The 18,634-nt window shown below is 35.3% G+C and overlaps 2 long non-coding RNA genes across 2 annotated transcripts in view; both read left to right on the plus strand.

The window, feature by feature from the left end:
- Nucleotides 1-13,138: 13,138 nt before the first annotated feature.
- Nucleotides 13,139-14,152, plus strand: LOC107653107 (uncharacterized). Its single transcript, XR_001630183.1, has 3 exons — nucleotides 13,139-13,171; nucleotides 13,839-13,913; nucleotides 14,028-14,152. It is a non-coding gene; the product is annotated as an uncharacterized LOC107653107 (long non-coding RNA).
- Nucleotides 14,153-15,206: 1,054 nt separating this feature from the next.
- LOC107653112 (uncharacterized) overlaps nucleotides 15,207-18,634 on the plus strand; it is a 22,290-nt gene continuing 18,862 nt past the window's right edge. The window contains exons 1-2 of the long non-coding RNA XR_001630184.1: nucleotides 15,207-15,239; nucleotides 15,907-15,981. This is a non-coding gene — a long non-coding RNA (uncharacterized LOC107653112). The remainder of the gene's footprint in view (nucleotides 15,240-15,906; nucleotides 15,982-18,634) is intronic.

The raw sequence follows: 18,634 nt of genomic DNA on the forward strand, positions 1-18,634 counted from the left end.
GGTTTACCCATAAATAAGAAAAAAAAAAATTCTGTCACCATTTACTTACCCTCATGTCATTCCAAACTTGTATGCCTTTCTTTCTTTTGCAAAACAGAAAAGAGGTTTTGCATTTTTTTTATTTTTAAATATCTGCTTTCATGTTCTGCAGATTTGGGGCTAAGTAAAAAATGATTAAAAAAAATATATATTTTTTTTTCAAGTGAACTGTGCCTTTAAGTGAATCAGGTGTTGAAACTACACAGACAGTGCATACAAATTAATATCATTAGGCATGATTAATTCTAAGTGAATTTCCCAGTCAAAGTAATCATGACAGGACCTGCAGGACCTACTGTAAAGATGTTTAATTATGGTGCTGTCAGTCTGCTTCTCTCAGGACTGACTACAGATCTGCATTCAAATTAGCCAAGTGTTCCAAGCAAGTGAAATACTAGCAAATTCTTGAGATGGCATGGCGAGCTGCAGAGCTCTGGTTCTTTTACCATTTCATGTTATTCTTCTTTACAACAGTGAAACCCTGAGAACTTTCTCCAGGCTTTTTTTTTGTTTTATCTTCATTTGAAGGTTCAGTGGAAGTGCAGCAGCTGCTAAATCCAAGAGCGAGAATCAGCTTGAATCATATTTGCAGTGTTTGAAAGGAGCAGAAAGCCATTGTTGGCAGCTCATTGTTACATTATTAAATATGAAAAGTGAATAAGAATTTGGATTTTTAAAGAAAAGGAATTGAAAAAAAAAAAAAAATAAATAAAAACCCAGACATAACCATTTTCATGCACAATGCAATCTAATCACGAGCGGTCCTATTGGCTCCGTGTGTATAGTTTTTCCAGTGGCCTCTGAAAATGTTTGCTTTATTTTGTTCCAGCCTTCGGCCTTCTTAGATTTGTATTCATAAATCATTATTAGGATGTAATTACTATGTATTCTGCAAGTCGAAGCAACTGTGGCATCTTTGAGAGCCCCTGCTGCTTGCTCTTTCTGGTGCTCGCATGATTTGAGGGACTTGTTATCAATTTGGTTATTTTACAGCGAGAGATTTCAGGATAATAATAATTGGACACTCACTAGCTCTGTTCTAGAACCAAGCTAGCAGCCTACTTGGTACATAGGAAGCATCCTAACAAAATGAGAGACTGGTTTAGAATATATATATATATATATATATATATATATAATGTTTCTGAAAGAAGTCTCTTATGCTCACCAAGGCTAAATTTATTTGATAAAAATACAGTAAAAACAGTCTCTTATGCTCAACAAGGCTAAATTTATTTGATAAAAATACAGTAAAAACAGTAATATTGTGAAATGTACTATATATATATATATATTTAAATGGTTTCCTATTTTAAAATGTCATTTACTCCTGTGATGTAAAGTTGAATTTCAATCATTCTAATATGCTGATTTTCTGCTCAAGAAACATTTGTATTATTATCAGTGATGACAACATTTGTGCTGCTTAATATGTTTGTGGAAATTGTGATACTTTTTTTTCAGGGCTCTTTGATGAATAGAATGTTCAAAAGCGGCTTTTCTTTTTATTTGAAACATAAATTTTTTGTAACATTATACATTTCTGTACTGTGACTTTGATCAATTAAATGCTGAATAAAAGTAGTAATTTCTTTCAAAAATAATACTGAACCCAGGTTTTTGAGTGGTAGAGTACAATTAAAACATGTTTAAATGGGCAAAATATTGTTATTTTTTATTTCACTGTATTTATTGATCATTTTTTGCACGTGTAGGAATTATTCAAAAAGTGGTGAGACACTTTATAAATCCTGACAGCCTCTCATCACACACTTAGGTGCTATCTAAAAAAAACTTAAAAAATAAACTTTACTGAAACTTTTTTTATATATATATAATTAGGCCTAAAACCTGTTGCAACATGACATTTACGTTTACATTTAGACATTTTGCCGACGCTTTTATCCAAAGCGACTTACAGGATGGAAGTCCAGCCAGAAGAGCATTGCAGTAGTCCAGCCTAGAGATGACAAGGGCCTGGACAAGAAGTTGTGCAGCATGCTCCGGTAGAAAGGGCCTGATCTGTCTGATGTTGTGCAATGCAAACCTGCAAGGTCGGGCAGTCTTTGCAATGTGGTCTTTGAAGGTCAGCTGGTCATCGAAGATTACACCAAGATTTCTGACCGAAGTCGATGGGGTAATTGTAAAAGAACCTAGCTGGATGGTGAAATCATGCTGTAGAGTTGGAGTGGCAGGGAAGACAAGAAGCTCAGTCTTTGCCAGGTTGAGCTGTAGGTGATGTTCTTTCATCCATGCCGAGATGTCCGCCAGGCAGTCTGAGATCCGTGCAGCTACCGTTGGATCATCTGGTTGAAATAAAACATAGAGCTGTGTGTAGCAGCAGATAGATCCAGCAGAATAAGAACTGATGAATATAAAGATGCATGTTTTTGTCAAAGATGTCTGTTATGTTTGTCTTCTCGCCACAGGAAGTTTACTATTCTGTCAGCAGCTCAGCACACAAGCTGTGCCATGCACGAATTTGGTCATGAATATTGATTACATTGTGTGACGTTTCCTTGATTTGCTGAACAGCAGATGTTGTTAGGTGAGTACTAGTTATGGGATTATCATGCTTGTTTTATGAAGTCAGCTACAAATTTCCCACTGCATGTGACCAAGCAAATGTATACTGACTTATAGTAGGCTAATATATTGATTATTTTCCAAAAAGTGTTTTGGGAAAGAATTGTATTATTTCTAAAAATGCTTTCTCCGTGATGGATGCATGCAGTGCTGCCTTAGAATTTAGACAAAATTAGGTATTTTTTCATGTCAGGAGTGCCTGTAATGGCTCACAATGCTGTGTAGGTCGCTATAGGTTTTGGAAAAGAGCTACTGTATTCAATAGCTGATGTGAATATGGGACACGTTTTATTTGTATCCTATTGGTCTCCACTGCAGTGAAAGGCACATGACATCACAGATCCCATTGAGTTTGCAGGCTCAGTGAAGTAATGGTTTCATTTATGACTCAAAGCCGTCTTACAATAAGATTCTAAAACTGGTTTCGCTTATAAGAAACGAGGGCAATGCTGCTGTACAGAGATAAGACATAACCATACATTTTCCCTTTGACATGGGAATACAGGAGCACAATGCTTTCTTGGACTCTAGTGACAGTAGCTGATTGACTCCTATACATTCTAGACCGAAGACTAGACGAGTTTGTCCCTTGTCTTGCACTGTTACAAAGCCATTAAATCTCTCAGGTCATTCCAATTAAATGTGTCAGAATGAAAATGCAAAATGGCGTCAAATTAATTTGAAATACCTTTGGACTCTTTTGCATTTCATATATCCTAAATAGAGACAATTACATGATATTCTGCCTTTTTTCTTCTTTTTTTCACATTTTTTTCCACAATTATGCAGAATTCATTTATTTTCCTTTATTGATACTGTTGTCTGTTGCCTCCTTGGTAATCAAGTAAAGGTACAAAAATAAAAAGAAAGTTGATTAAAAATTTTTTATGAATTTGAATGTTTCACACAGTCAATATAGATTGTTTTGAGTTCATGGAGGTAATCATAAATTAAAAATGTAATAATTCATATTTTTATGATTTAATTAAAAAAAATGAAAGTCAGGGACAAGGGTAGAACATTTACTGTATAAAATGATCTGCAAAAAGTCTGAAAAGTATCACAAATAAAGAAAGGCATTTTAAAAGTTCCAAGATAGCTTTAATGTGACCTTTTAAAGGGGTCATATGATGCGATTTCAAGTTTTCCTTTCTCTTTGAAGTATCACAAGCTCTTAGATCTGTAAAGTTGCAAAGACTAAAGTCTCAAATCCAAAGAGATATTCTTTATAAAAGTTATAAAAGTACCACACCTACCTTAAACGGCTCATTCTAACATGCCCCCACATGTCTACGTCACTATGTGGAAATATTAGCATAATGCCGCCCAAATGTGCACGCAAAGAAAGAAGGCGTGGTTTCAGGAACAGCAGTAGTGTTGATGCAGCCATGTCAGTGAGACGCTGTGTGATTCAGTGTGAAAGCAAAAGCACTTTATTTGGCCTTCCGGAAGTAGATGCAATTAGGAATCATTGGTTAAGATTTATTTACAACAGAACAGCACAACCCAGATGTTCGAATTTGTGCAACGCATTTTATGGACGACAGTTTTTTGAACCAAAACAAGTCAGATGAAATTTGTTAGTTTTCATAAAAATCATCTCTTGGGATATAAAAGTGCTTGTAGTTTTTGAGGAATGGCTTTGCATGTCTTGAGTGGGATCAAGCCGGGTTAACTGCTGGTACAGTGAGATGAATAACAGCCTGTGATCTATTAGACTCTTTAAGTCAAAGTGCTCAGTTCCAGCTCTTAAGTCCAAAGGCCATTTGCCTTATTACATTTTTCATTATAGTTTTTAACTAAGCTTATCATCACAGTAATAGGGATTCTGCCCACATGGTTATCAATGGGGGATTTGATAATTGGAAAATTAGGATTGACGCTGTTCATTAGATTTAATCTTATTATTCCCTTATAGACATTTAAATTGATGCTGTCATATTGTCAAGAGAAGAAATCATCAGAAATGAGCTGATCTCACATGTTCACACTTACACTGATAATGAGAGGACTTGACACAAGTGTGGAAGTGTATGGAGAAAGACATTTCAGAGTTTGAAGGCAGAAATGACTACTGATTCACTGGATGGTGCTTGAATAGAAGATGTTTGATCAGGTTCTACAAGTAACAAATGTTACTAAATAAGTCATGAACTTTCACTTAGAAAATGTCCAATTAGCTTATCTTGAAGTACTAACATTATTTTTTTTATGTCCGAGCAGAACTCCATGTAGCAACACATATGTGGAATATTCCCATCATGAAGCCTGAAAAATCAATGTATGAGGAACAGACTCACGATAGGTCAGTTCAATAATGCCACTGCGACAAACAACCATATGGCAACTCAGAACTATAGAAGGTTAAACAAGCAAATGTATTAATACTAAATGTTATCCGGAACTTATTTTTAACTTATTTGTTTGTGTTTTCCGGTCAAAGTTATTGGTACCAGATATGTTTAAAACTATGGCAGATACAAAGAGCATTGAGTGGTTAATTGGTTTATTTCTGTACCAGCAAGTCAAAATAAAAGCACATCTAATTTAAAAGTCAGGTAGGTCTAAATTTAGTTTGTGTTTTCTAGACACTTGAGGTTTTTCTCTGTTCTTTCTCTGGAGACCTGGTGACTACAAGAGAATAACAAGTGAGAAGAAAGTGTCTCTACATGATCCTAAATATATTTGTACTTTTCCACCAGATCAGCACTAATGCAGGAACTTTTGCGAAAGCCAAACGTCAACAGTTTTGTAATCTTGCCTTCTAATTGCATTTTGTCCCAAAAACTCTACATATAAATTGATAGCAGAAATGTTTTTGCAAGGAAGCAATTGGAAAAAAAGCTTAAATATTTATAAAGTTCTCCAAAACTTTATCAGAGTTTTTGAGAAGGATTAACCGGAAATTTTTAGCTTATATCTTATGTCTTAACCCCTATCGCAAATAATTCATAATATTGTCCAACGAATGATTCACCGTATTAGATTTTTCTATCAAGGGAAGAAATCACAAAAGAAACGCTGGAAACCTCTTGAACTCAAGGAAGAAAAAATCAATAGACTTATTAATTTAATTTTGCAGGTAAAGAGAGATGTGGTTTTATATTCTTGAAAAGTACATCAAAAGATTTCACCTTAAAAGGGGAAAAAACAAAACCTTAAATTATTTAGTTTGATTGACCTCATTGGAGAAAGTTCACACTGTAACTTTGTAAGTACAGAATGCTGCAATATGCAGTTCTCTGGTACACCAACACATTCCCACACAGAGGCTGCGTTTTGCATCAGACTGGTTGTATTTGATCAAACACATTACTTATTATAAAACCTAAAGTCGACATAAAATAGCTTTAGTCTATTTTAGTTCTGTATTTCTAAATGAAACTAAACGAATCAGTGATGAAAATGCATGTAGAGTGGGACATTATTTTACTCAGCAGGAGTTGATAGGATTTTGAAAAGTGCCACTATATGACAGCCAGTTGGAGGGAAGAGCTGACATGAAATGGAAAAAGTAGTTTTAGAGGTGGATAATATTATTACGTTTTAATAAAATATTATAAAGGCAAGCATTTTTAAATATTAAGGCTAGGAATATGTATTCAATTAGGGTCATGTAGACTAACATATAGTATGTGCTGGTTATTAACAGATTACATGTAATCTGGATTACGCAATCAGATTTAAAAAAGTAAGTACTTGTAATTACATTATATAACATTTAAAAATACTCGTAATCAGACTTCAGTTCCTTTTTTATTGATTACATATTATTCACAAGTATTTGTCTTTGGAAAGTTTTTAAGCTGCATAAACTTGCTTTATTTCTTATTTACACACACACACACACACACACACACACACACACACTGTGTGTGTGTGTGAGAATGTTTGAGAGAATGTTTGATGTGTTTTTCTGTTGTAAATTCATTAAAGTTTCATGCATATTTAAATCCTCCAACATTTACATTCTTGGCTCAAACCTACATTTACAGAGGCCAGATTTGAGGCTTGCTTGACTAACAATTTAAATCTTTCATTTATTATTAATTAGAATGCTGATAATTAAATGCACGACTAGTTTTGCATGTATAGAATCTTTTTGGCTTCTTTTAATGAAGGAAATGCAAATGCATGCTCCATAAATACACATTTTAATATGGTATATTTGCTTTTGGATATGGAAAGCAATGCTAAAAATTTTCATTTTACATTCACGCAAACCTCTACTTCAAGCCAAGCCAAGCCACCTTTATTTATATAGCGCTTTTAACAATACAGATTGTTCTGTGAGATACTTCACATTGCACTTTTAGACTTGGTGATTAACTGTTGTCCTTGGACCTTTCTAAAACTGGGAAAATTAAAAGGAAGCCTTTTGTGTTCAGTGGAAGCAGGAAGCCGTACATGTTTGGACTGACGTGAAGGTCAGTAAATGAAGTCAGAATTATTATCAGAACTATTCTTTTAAAGGGGTCATAGGATGCCCATTTTCCACAAGTTGATATGATTCTTTAGGGTCTTAATGAAAAGTCTGTAGCATAGTTTGGTTAAAATATCTCAATGGCAGTGTAAAAAAACACCTTTTTTACCCTGTCAAAAACAGATCTTTTCAGATCAAGCCGTTTTTGTAGCATTTTCCTTTAAATGTTAATGAGCTCTGCTGACCCCGCCCCTCTCTTCCGAGCTGCTCTCAGAGAGACTGTTTACTTTAGCCGCATTCATCGTGAAACTTGCTAATTAGCACATTATTAGGAAAGGCGATTTGCAAAGATTCATTACAAAACATTATACTCACTTCTTCTTTAGATGAGGCTGGATCATGAATGATTCGCGCGAACATAGACGCATTTATGTAGATCGGGGGCGCATTCCCTTCAGAAACAATGTAATCCACTGCGTTTTCAGTGGCTCAGATATCAGGAGTAAATGATGACTGCTATGTTCATTACATCCAACAACAGAACACCTCAATCGCTTGTTAGGAGTCATTCTTGTCTACATCTGCTCCGGCGGTGAAACAATGGCGGACTGATGACAGCTCACTCAGGGCGGGTCTAAGGTAAGACACCAGTCCAGTCTGTGCTGAAATGCTACTGTCAATCAAACGATCGTGGGAGGACGTCACACAGACAGGCATCTGAGATCGGCTCGATTTGAGAAAGGGCTAAAGATTTTAGTAGATTAAAAAAAAACACTGGGTGGATTTTTATCATTATAGGGTGGTTGTGTACACACACTGCCAACACACATTTAAGTTCAAACAACTTGTAAAAGTGCATGTAGCATCCTATGAACCCTTTAACATATTTACCAGGTTGTAATACAGATTTGTAGCCAGTATAAAGCTGAAATGATCAGAAGAGCATTGGACAAAATTAAGCTTTGCAGTAGTGAGACGTGCAGCTCCCAGTGGAGCTGTTTCTACAACCCTCGCTCTTGTTGCATTCTGCTGATCTTTCTTTCAGAGATGCTGTTTTCCTGATAGTTCCCCTGGCCAAAGCCCACTATTACAGCAGATGAAACTCGGCCAACCACGCTTGCCTCACAAGTGATGTCTCACCTCTGTATAATGCCGGGAACAGACTGGGCTGAGATGATCTGTCTCCACCGGCCCGTCGCCGTCGCTCTCCAGGGAGGCTAATTATGGGATTGAGAGAGTCAGATCAACCGGATATCATGACAATGCTTTGTTTTCATGAGTTCTGTGAGGTAGGACAAAAGTGACATTGGAGAAGGATGTAAAGATAGGGGATAATGAACACTTGGGCTCTGTTCCAAACATAGTGAACTAAATTGCATGCCAGATTTGGAATGTTCTGCATATACAGAAACAAAAATTCTGAACAGAAAAAAATATACAAAAATGGCCAAAAATATATTTGTAATTTTTATATATTAAAACATTATTATATTTATGTAAAATATATTTTCTATCAATATTTTTTCCTTGCCCCTGAAATACATTTTGAAATATATTTTGGTTCATGAAGTTTGAAACTAAATATATTTTCAATTCCAAAATAAAAAAAATATATATTTATTTGAGCTTAACTGTTTACAGCATTTACCTTATCTAAAAATATATGTATTTGACCAGATGCCTACTTAGGCAGCTTTCTAGGATTTGGAACAGAGACTAGATCTGATATTAACCTAAGTTATGATTCTTGTTGTTTGTGTGATTTTTCACTCTAGATGGAAGTATAAAGGTCTGCGCAAGTCATTATTTGAGCAAAAGTTTAGATTCCTTGAGCTCTCAGCAACTGATTGACAAGATAGTTTCACATAATATTTTTTCCTGTTTTTGCCATCGTTTTTTTTTCAGTTCTTAGTCACACTTTCAGACGTATGCGTGTGCGTGTAAGAGCGAGAGAGATAATTGTATAATCATCCTAATTTAGGTGCTCAGTTATGTGTGGAAAAGAGCACAAAATCCATGAATGTACTTATAGTATATCTCCAGAGATATTATGTGTATATTTCATAGAGTATATATCTGAGAGTTTGTGCCTGAAGTAATTCAGAGAGGGATATTTTATACACAAGGAGCAACTAATGAGCAGAGAAATGAAAAACATTGAGGAATAACGTTAAAGGTGCACTCTTTATTTCAAATTTATTTTATTGGATTTTTCAGCACAGAACATCAAATTAATAGATACAAACTTGGATTTTATGAAATTAACATTCTGCACTATTAATACCCCAATAAACACCACTCTCAAACAACTACCTATATGCCCATGAAAAACAACCTAATGTTAGTGTCCTAACAAGCAAACAAACCTTAAAAAATTACAAAGAATAACATAGTAACACACACACACACACACACACACACAACTACTGGCCGGGATGCTTAAGCTCCAGTTTTAACCTACAAATGATTTACTTGCAGTTGAAAATTAAAGTAAGTACTTTTGCATCAAATACAATTGCACACATCACCTTTAAAGAGTTATATTATTTATTTATATTATGTAAATGTCCTCATTTTAGGGTCTATTCAATGTGGGCGTTTCCATCTGGACCAAGTCATTTTTAGAGTATTTTCTCATCTTCAATATGTCACTAAAATATACTCTGTCAGATCTAGAATGATTTGTAGCAGGTGTTTTTGAGTTAGAATGCATGATAATTCACTAATTGAGATGATTATTAGATAGAACATATGCTGTACAGGTGACGCAGGTGATTTAGCAACTTACAGTTCCAAATTTTGGGGTCGTTTTTAATCAAAAATACAGTAAAAACAGTCAATTAAATGTGAAATTATTACAATTTTAAATAACTTTTCAGTTTTAATGTTTTAAAAATTTAAAGTGTATTTCTATTTTCTTTTATTTTCTTTTCTTTTCTTTTTCCTGTTTAGATTAAAGATTATTTAGGATTCTATAAAGTAAAAAAGAAGCATTTATTTGAAATATAAGTCTGAATAATTTGTTTGAATAATTTAATGCATCCTTGCTGAATAAAAGTAGAAGATAGCACTTGATCATGTAGACAGAATTTCTTTCTTACATTCATTAACTATTATATGGACCTTGGGGAAAAAGTAAAATGTATGATGTGACCCTTTGAAAGGAAAGCCAGCCTTGGAAACCTGTGGGACACCTGCTGTAACTCATACAGCACAGATGAATTCACAGACTCTTTTTGTGTGTCACTGCCTTGATGAGCTTCATTTCAGACAGGAGAGGAAGACCGCATTTCTGAATCTTAAGCTTATGAAAAGGCTTCTTTCTCTCTGTGTCTCTCTGTTTCTTCCTCTTCGCACCAGACAGGATTTTAACGTCTAAACAGCCTTTGTTCTTCAACAGTTAGTTTCATATCTTTCCAGGCATAGCTGTAATCTATGAAACTGAATGTTTTAGAGTGATATCACAAGCTGTGAGGATGCATTTGCTTCAATTTGAAAGAACCACTGCTGTGGTAATATTTTATTTTGTTTATTTAGATTAACCATGACAGTGAACAGTTGGAGACAGGAGAACTTGAGGACACCGTGAATGTATTTTTAGGTGAGACTGCTGTTACACTTTTTACTCCAGTGAATCTCAGAGTATGATCGTTCAACTTTCTTGAAAATTAATGGCTTCTGGTGCCTTTGTCAGTGCAAATTAGTGCCAGGGTGAATGTGCCAAGTCTATTTGCTTCCATAATGCATGTTTCTCATATTATTTTGAATGATTCATTAGTGCATGTTATTCCCAATAAAACAAATTGTTATGTGAAATGACTTTACTTTTTGGCTAATGGCTTTTACTTTTTAACTCCTCCCATTCCCAGTTCTCTCGATTCAAGGTGAATTAAATAAAACCATGTCCAAATTGTTATTGTTAAATATTGTTTTTTTTGAAAGGTAATGCATCATATTATAAGGTAAATATGTGTTTGGGTGTTTCATGTTAACTTTAAAACCATGGACATTTATGTGCAAAATAAATGGGGTCCGTTATGAAATTACCAGGTCAACCCATTGTCATATGCTGAGATTCCTCTTGGGACACTTTAACTGTTCAAGGGCTTTGTGTGGGTGGCCTGTTGAAAAGCTGATCTGAGAAATAGTGACATATTCTTGTAAGGGAAGGTTTTGAGAGAGAGGTAAACTAAAGAGAGCTTTTATGTTTGCTTTCTTGCTGTTCTATTTGGGCTAGACTGTCTGAGTTTCTCAGAAGAGTAGCAGGATCCCTTTGAAAACCATAAAAATATTTTGTTTTGATCAGATCTGGTCCTATGCAGTTGTATAAACAGATACAGTCACACATATTTCCAAGCTCAGTGACTGACCCATGAGTCGGAACGGAGAGTTGTTGTTTTCCTTCCTACAGCATCAGGGATTCTATACCTTCATCCACACGTCCAAACCTGATCCGGTGAGCAAATCATCAAGTAAAAGGAATCCTCCAGCATGCAGAGTTGTGTGTACCTTTCTGTTAAAGTTCAAGCAAAGTTTATAGTTTAAATGTGTGGACGAGTCACTTAGTACATTATTTTTCTTTCTAGGCCATGCTGTGAATGTTCCAGCACGACAGGGAACGATCAAATAGGTCTTTTTGTCCTGGCAACCTGTGCTTAAGGGGACATTATTGGCTATTTGGCTGCAGGAAGGAAATGGTAAGAACTATCATTTTTCCTCTTCAGTCATCAGCATCTCTGAGCGTTGCACATGTATTTTACCCTTCAAAAACATTCTGATGACCAAGACAGCTTGAAATTCTCAACATTTGTTGTGCTTACATGAAACTAGGTTCATGTAACATGCTATAATTTGGTTATTTACTGTTTTTATTGATCAATTTAAAATGATGTGAATTAAAGGTATGTTGGGGTGTATGAATGTATGTATGTTGGGGTGTATACACATGAATTAAATGTATGTTTACCAAATCCTAAAACTTTATTTCTAAGTTTAAATGCCAGATTACAGATGTTGTGCTTATGTATATATATATATATATATATATATTGTTTGTTTTACTAATATCCAATGATAATTAATGACACTGCTTGTGTGTTGTACATCCCTCTAGGATCACTAGGGTGGAAAGGGGATGTGTCTCCATGTCTCTCTTTCTGCTTCAAATAGCATGATTGACCTATGTCAGAATGTTCTGCTCAGGTGAACTGAACACAAGGACTCTCGGGTGGGTGTCAAGAGTCATGGGTCAGAGAAAAAATGTTTTTCGGAGTGACATTTGAAAAACAAAATATAAAAAAACAAAACTCCATATGCACCATTGTGCAACTGCTTTAAAACTGCATGGAAAGCAGCCTGTACACATATAGTACACAAATATTTTAAAATGTAATTTATTCCTGTAAAGCTGAATTGTCAGCATCGTTACTTCAGTCTTCAGTGTCACATGATTTTCTACTCAAAAACATTTTAACATTTAAAATTTCTTTACAGCCCCTTTGAACAATTTAATGTGTCCTTGATAATTAAAAGTATTACAATTGTTACTGATAAATATGTGGTATGATAAAATACATCTCACGTGTGTTTTTTAACACTTAGTGCTCCATGCTGACCAATGGCAGATTTTTTTTCATTTGTGGTGAATCTTTTGCAGTAAAATTAGCAGTACATGGGAAAGGAGACCAGAGGCCATTTTTTTTTAATGGTTGTCAATGGAGGAGAGGCTTCACTACGCTGAATAAACAGCTTTTTAGAGGAAATGGCTTATCATTTAATGAATCGACAGCCTATCTGCTAATCTTCAACATGTTTTACACTAAACAATATTTTTGGATTGAACTATTTTTCATTCTCATTCATTCCTATGGGATCCGTAAACGGTGACTTGAGTGTCGCACAACTCTGACTGAAATTCAATGACGTCAAGGCTGCAATGTTATTACGGCACACGTGATCCAAGTTAGCCGTAACGCTTTCTCCAATAGTAAGTAATACAGACCCTCTCATCTTCCTATAGTAAGATAATCTCTGGAACCACCCATTTCTCCTTGCCTTTAACAGATGACATCATGATCCAGGAAGTGACATCAGTTTGGAGGGAAAACAACACAAACATCACCAGTAAGTAACAGCAATGAACTGGATGAGTTTAGTGAGGTTTTGTTTCACTGTAAAACATCCATCTTGTTTAATATTAGTGATTGGAGAAACTTTGAAACTTCGAATCAATTGAACCAATTGCTTTGCAAAATGATTCACTGTAGCGAAGTCCTTGAAATGGCACACGCTGATGAGTCCTGCAGCAAAAACCCATTCCAAATGTTTTATTGAAAGTATAATATATTAAATGCAATTACAAAATCATCACATACTGTTAAATATGAAGTGTATGTAATGCGTGCTATTTTATTAGCGTGCAGGGTTTGTTGTGTTTGTTTTTCCTTAATTTTAATTTAACACAAAATGTGTCTCATTGTCAAATGTCGCATGTCTACAAATTTATAAAACTGATCTGAGATCAGGTAAAAACCATTCCAAACTGGTTCAAACCCTCGTTTACTGAAATCACATGACTTTGGCAGTTCAATACAAGCTTCAAACAACTGATTCAAACAAATGATTTGCAAAGTTTTGAAGCTTCACTAAGAACTTCGAAAGCACCCATCACTAGTTTGATATAACTGTTAAATTATGGTCAAAATATGAAAAAAAAAATCACAAAATTGCATTTCTGAACAGATTTCTTGATTCTTACTCATCATTCACTTTCTTTTTCTCTCCACTCCAGTCCATAACTCTGTCTCTCCAGGGCTTTATATGTTGTCAGGCAATCAAGCGTTTATTTGGGCCACTCAATCTGCAGGTAAGACTTTTCATTGCATGTCTATAGCCTTTGTTTTATTCATCTGGGCACATTTCACAAAGGACAGCTGGTTAAAAATTAATCCTGTCTCATGCACCTTGATTCCTGGTGTAGGAATGAGAATGTCAAAATGAAAGAAAGTTACAATAAACCATGATGTTTCCCGCTGAGACTTGCGCGCTTCCGAGGCCTCGACTGATAAAGCTCAATCATTCATGCAATCCGTGGACCAAAATACAGCAAGCTCTCCAAAACAACAGCATCACTTATTCAACGGCTTCCATTCCTGGGTTAGATATCAAAATTCTGACAACTCAGAAGATCACTTTTCAAAGCTAGCAGCTTGTGTGTAGGATCAGCCCAGCTGTCATTTTACCTGCAGCTTTTAGACCAGCGTGAACCCATCGACGCCGCTTGCGTTCGGTTTGTTACCTGCACACCTTTTCAGACAAGAGCGGAAAATAAATGTGAGCTACACAGACAAATGGACAAACCGTTATCGTGCACCATCAAAGAGAGAAGAATAAAGCGAGCATAGACGACAGACTCTGTAAATCAGAGAATGATGGCCAATCATTTTCTCAAAGCTCTTTTCAATGGAACGGCAATGAACCTTTTTGAAGAGGCGTTATGGTCAGTTAGCTGTTTTCTATTTGGAAAAGCAAAAACATTTTAACATTTAAAATTTCTTTACAGCCCCTTTGAACAATTTAATGTGTCCTTGATAATTAAAAGTATTACAATTGTTACTGATAAATATGTGGTATGATAAAATACATCTCACGTGTGTTTTTTAACACTTAGTGCTCCATGCTGACCAATGGCAGATTTTTTTTCATTTGTGGTGAATCTTTTGCAGTAAAATTAGCAGTACATGGGAAAGGAGACCAGAGGCCATTTTTTTTTAATGGTTGTCAATGGAGGAGAGGCTTCACTACGCTGAATAAACAGCTTTTTAGAGGAAATGGCTTATCATTTAATGAATCGACAGCCTATCTGCTAATCTTCAACATGTTTTACACTAAACAATATTTTTGGATTGAACTATTTTTCATTCTCATTCATTCCTATGGGATCCGTAAACGGTGACTTGAGTGTCGCACAACTCTGACTGAAATTCAATGACGTCAAGGCTGCAATGTTATTACGGCACACGTGATCCAAGTTAGCCGTAACGCTTTCTCCAATAGTAAGTAATACAGACCCTCTCATCTTCCTATAGTAAGATAATCTCTGGAACCACCCATTTCTCCTTGCCTTTAACAGATGACATCATGATCCAGGAAGTGACATCAGTTTGGAGGGAAAACAACACAAACATCACCAGTAAGTAACAGCAATGAACTGGATGAGTTTAGTGAGGTTTTGTTTCACTGTAAAACATCCATCTTGTTTAATATTAGTGATTGGAGAAACTTTGAAACTTCGAATCAATTGAACCAATTGCTTTGCAAAATGATTCACTGTAGCGAAGTCCTTGAAATGGCACACGCTGATGAGTCCTGCAGCAAAAACCCATTCCAAATGTTTTATTGAAAGTATAATATATTAAATGCAATTACAAAATCATCACATACTGTTAAATATGAAGTGTATGTAATGCGTGCTATTTTATTAGCGTGCAGGGTTTGTTGTGTTTGTTTTTCCTTAATTTTAATTTAACACAAAATGTGTCTCATTGTCAAATGTCGCATGTCTACAAATTTATAAAACTGATCTGAGATCAGGTAAAAACCATTCCAAACTGGTTCAAACCCTCGTTTACTGAAATCACATGACTTTGGCAGTTCAATACAAGCTTCAAACAACTGATTCAAACAAATGATTTGCAAAGTTTTGAAGCTTCACTAAGAACTTCGAAAGCACCCATCACTAGTTTGATATAACTGTTAAATTATGGTCAAAATATGAAAAAAAAAATCACAAAATTGCATTTCTGAACAGATTTCTTGATTCTTACTCATCATTCACTTTCTTTTTCTCTCCACTCCAGTCCATAACTCTGTCTCTCCAGGGCTTTATATGTTGTCAGGCAATCAAGCGTTTATTTGGGCCACTCAATCTGCAGGTAAGACTTTTCATTGCATGTCTATAGCCTTTGTTTTATTCATCTGGGCACATTTCACAGAGGACAGCTGGTTAAAAATTCATCCTGTCCCATGCACATTGATTCCTGGTGTAGGAATGAGAATGTCAGAATGAAAGAAAATGACAAAGCCATGATGTTTCCCGCTGAGACTTGAGCGCTTCCGAAGCCTCGACTGATAAAGCTCAATCATTCATGCAATTCGTGGACCAAAATACAGCAAGCTCTCCAAAACAACAACATCACTTATTCAACGGCTTCCATTCCTGGGTTAGATATCAAAATTCTGACAACTCAGAAGATCACTTTTCAAAGCTAGCAGCTTGTGTGTAGGATCAGCCCAGCTGTCATTTTACCTGCAGCTTTTAGACCAGCGTGAACCCATCGACGCCGCTTGCGTTCGGTTTGTTACCTGCACACCTTTTCAGACAAGAGCGGAAAATAAATGTGAGCTACACAGACAAATGGACAAACCGTTATCGTGCACCATCAAAGAGAGAAGAATAAAGCGAGCATAGACGACAGACTCTGTAAATCAGAGAATGATGGCCAATCATTTTCTCAAAGCTTTTCTCAATGGAACGGCAATGGGCCTTTTTGAAGAGGTGTTATGGTCAGTTAGCTGTTTTCTATTTGGAAAAGGCATTAACACTTTTCATTGTCACAAGAGAAGCTATGAGACGAGAAGCCAAAGATATCTAGAACGCTCTATGTGAAAGTGTACTGCAGTGAAGAGGTTTGTTTTTCTCCCTGAAGAGGCTGGTGCGCTCCTAATCATTTGATACAGTGCAGGTTGGAGTGTGTAGAGAGAAAAACCTGACGAGGTGATTTATCTGTATGGATCGGCTGTCAAAGAGATAAATCAAGGGAGGCATTGGCTGGAAACATCACATAGAGCATTGTATGTAGCAGGTCTGGCTCTGGCATCTGGATATATTGCACCATAACTTTTACAACCAAAACATCGGCCTTTGCTTTTGTAAACTGTGAGAAGCCAAAGTTAAAAACATAAAGTGCCACATAACGTCATTTGTATTTTGACAGAAATTGTTTCTAGTATTTCTTTTTTTGCACAGCAGTGTTAACTAAAACTATTAAAAATGATTTGAGTAAACTAATTAAAGCTAAAATAAAATATAAAGAGATGAAAAACAAAAAAATAATTATATATATATATATATATATATATATTATAGAATTATATTTATTATATAAGTGCATAAAATGACTGAAATTTAGACTAAAATTAAAAGATTAAAATTACACTTTCTACAATTAAAAAAAAAAAAAAAACATTTTCCATCCATTGATCGTAAATGTATTTATTAATTTATTTAGTCCTAAATGTCAAACATCATTAATTATTTTTTTATTATTATATGTTTTAGGTATTTTAAATTTAAGAAGACTTAACTGTTCACATTTGTATTCAAATTATTTTAATTATCCTCATATAGGATAAAATAGCGACATCTTATATAGCATGATATTAACCAAATCCCTTTATCCATGAACTAGGAGAATCGTGAGTCATTTGTGTGAAAATAAATAAATAACATGATTCCTGAGTGTACTCTACTCTAACAGGAAATAAACTGTTTTCGTTTCAGAATGAATGATGAGAGACATCGAGCGTTGTTGTCTTTTTAAAGTGCTGGACATGAATGATTTGCTAGTCAAACTTCTGACCAGGGCAAATTAACCTTCGGTTATATAGCGAAGTCAAATACAGCAGGCTGTCATTATGATGGATATCTGCTCTTCTAAACAGGAATGGTGAAGCACAGAACAATCTGTTTATGCTTTTTTCATTAGCAATGGCAGCAAAATGTATTATACCTTGCTCACATCTTCACTTGTATAAAACATCTCAGAGGGAGGAACCTTTACTTGAAATTAGACAGAAAGTTTGTAACATTTTCTGTTAACTATAATGTTACGTTGTGCAATACATTTTCTACTTTATCTTGTCTCAAATTAATTTAATCACAGTTGCAACATCCAATCCACATATTTTCTTTTGAAAACAGCATGCAATATTAGTATTAATCTGTATGCATAGTGCAATGCATTGATAATAGTATGCCAAATGTGTCAAAATGGCAATATACTGTATTCAAAACCTCATTTTGTGTTCTATGGAAAAAAAATGTAAGTTATAAAGTTTTAAAGGGGTCATATGATTCGATTTCAATTTTTCCTTTCTCTTTGGAGTGTTACAAGCTCTTGGTGCATAAAGAAGAAAGTTTTTTGGGCAGTGTTAAGTAGGGCTTGCTGTTTGTCATTTCTCCGATCACAAATGCAGACATGTTTTTTTACGCGTAAAAAGACAGTATAAGTCATTATAATCCATAATTATGTCCCCACTGGATGCAACGAATGCCTCGTTTATAATGGGTTTTCATGTTTTTGAATCATCGCTCCGGCCTGACAGGGCATCATCACAGTATGGTAGGGGCGTAACATTTCCGTCACACGCTTGAGGTATTCGGCCAATCACAACGCACTGGATAGCTGGCCAATCACAGCACACCTTGCTTTTCAGACTTGCTTTTTGTAAAAATCAACACGTTTCAGAAAGGCGGGGCATAGAGGAGAAACAATAATGTACAGTATGTGGAAAATAATGTGTTTT

This window comes from Sinocyclocheilus anshuiensis, unplaced genomic scaffold, assembly GCF_001515605.1.
Source record: "Sinocyclocheilus anshuiensis isolate Anshui unplaced genomic scaffold, SAMN03320099.WGS_v1.1 scaffold1328, whole genome shotgun sequence".
Classification (NCBI taxonomy): Eukaryota; Metazoa; Chordata; class Actinopteri; order Cypriniformes; family Cyprinidae; genus Sinocyclocheilus; species Sinocyclocheilus anshuiensis.